A 2,069-nucleotide genomic window follows, 5' to 3' on the forward strand; every position below is an offset into this window, starting at 1 on the left:
GTGGCAATAAACACAGGGATGCTTGTATCCCTTTCAGTTAGTGTGTTTGTATTTTGGGGGTAAACACCCAGTAGTGCCATCACTGGATCATAGGGTAGTTCTATTTTTAATTTTTTGAGGAACCTCCATACTGTTTTCCACAGTAGCTGCACCAACACTGCATGAGGGTTCCTTTTTCTCCACATCTTTGACAACACTTATTGATTCCTGTGTTTTTGATTTTAGCCATTCTGACAGTGGTGAGGTATCTCATTGTAGTTTTGATTTGCAAATATTTTCTCCCATTCAGTAGGTTGCCTTTTAGTTTTGTTGATTGTTTCCTTAATCGTTTAGAAACTTTTCATTTTGATGTAGTCCCAATAGTTTATTTTTGTTTTTATTTTCCTTGCCTCAGGAAGATTATCTAGAAAAATGTTGCTATGGCCAATGTCAGAGAGATTATTGCCTGTGCTCTCTTCTAGGATTTTTATAGTTTCAGGACTCACATTTAGGTCTTTAATCCATTTTAAGCTTATTTTTGTGTATGGTGAAACAAAGTGGTCCAGTTTTATTCTTTTGCATGTGGTTGTCTTGTTTTCCTAATACCATTTGTCAAAGAGACTGCCTTTTGCCCATTCTTACTTTGTCTAAGATCTACTGACTATATAAATTGGATTTATTTCTAGGATTTCTGTTCTATTCCATTGATCTATTTGTCTGTTTTTATGCCAGTACCATACTGTTTTAATTATTACCACTTTGCAATAGAACTTGAAATCTGGAACTCTGGTGCCTTCAGTTTGGTTTTTCTTTTTCAAGATTGCTTTGGCTATTTGAGGTCTTTTGTGATTCCATACAAATTTTAGGATTGTTTGTTCTAGTTCTGTGAAAAATACTGTTAGTATTTTGATAGGGATTACATTAAATATGCAGATTTCTTTGGGTAGTACAGACATTTTAATAATATTTTTTCTCCCAATCCATGAGCATGGTGCGTTTTTCCATTTCTTCATGATCTCTTGAATTTCTTTCATCGGTGTTTTATAGTTTTTAGGGTACAGGTCTTTCACCTCTTTGGTCAAGTTTATTCTTGAATATTTTATTGTGTTTTTTAACAACCGATAATCAATTTATTAAAAAGGATGATTTAAGCATCTGCAATGGTGACTTCAATCTCATCTCCTGGCTCAATAAGGATGGATGTAATCTTCTTAACAATCTCAGAAGGAATGTGCAAGTCAATGAGTCACCTGTAGATCCTCATCTGAAAACAATCCCAAATCTTAGAACCTTCACCACAAAGAGCTTTTTTGGTAGCAATTCTCAGATTCTTGGTAGGCATCCAAACTGGTCCTCTCACTTTGAGATTCTTTTCCTTTGCACCTCTACTCAAGTCAGCACATTACCTCCTCCAAAGATTTTCTGTTGTAGCTGGTTAAAGTAATTCTAATTCTGTGAAACACCATCTCTGGTTCCTTGGGTGTCTTCCCAGTGTCTTTAAAAGTCATGGCTGTGGCATAGCTTCCTGACCAACTTATTCCTCAGTGAGTGCAGACAGCAGTAAGTTAAGAGCAAGAGTGGGGTGCCCAGAGCTCTGCTATAGCTGGGACCATGTGTTCCTCAAAGAGCTGAATATTTTATTGTTTTTGGTGCAATTGTAAATGAAATTGTTTTCTTGATTCCAATTTCTGCTGCTTCGTTCTTAGTGTGTAGGAATGCAACATATTTCTGTACACTGATTTTGCATCCTGTGACTCTACTAAATTCATTTATCAATTCTAATAGTTTTTTTGTGGAATCTTTGGGGTTTTCTATATGTAGTATCACATCATCTGCAAATAGTGAGAGTTTTACTTCTTCTTTACCAATTTGGATGCCTTTTCTTTCTTTATGTTGTCTAATGGCTGTAGCTAGGACTTCCGGTGCTATTTTGAATAAAACTGGGGATAGTGGTAAGAGAGTTTTTGACTTCTTTGATTTCATGGTTGGACTGAGAAATTTATGTTTATAAACGAAATCTACATTTGTCAGAGTATCTCCCTCTCTGTACCAGGAAGAGAATGACTACATGTCTAGAAAAGTTTATCAAT

General features: G+C 35.7%; 1 pseudogene; it reads right to left on the reverse strand.

Annotated features, from left to right (window-relative positions):
* Positions 1–1,126: 1,126 nt before the first annotated feature.
* On the reverse strand, positions 1,127–1,487 carry LOC111157299 (annotated as a pseudogene).
* Between the last annotated feature and the right edge of the window lie 582 nt (positions 1,488–2,069).

The sequence above is a fragment of the Enhydra lutris genome, unplaced genomic scaffold (genome assembly GCF_002288905.1).
Source record: "Enhydra lutris kenyoni isolate GAN:26980312 unplaced genomic scaffold, ASM228890v2 scaffoldscaffold53, whole genome shotgun sequence".
Taxonomy (NCBI): domain Eukaryota; kingdom Metazoa; phylum Chordata; class Mammalia; order Carnivora; family Mustelidae; genus Enhydra; species Enhydra lutris.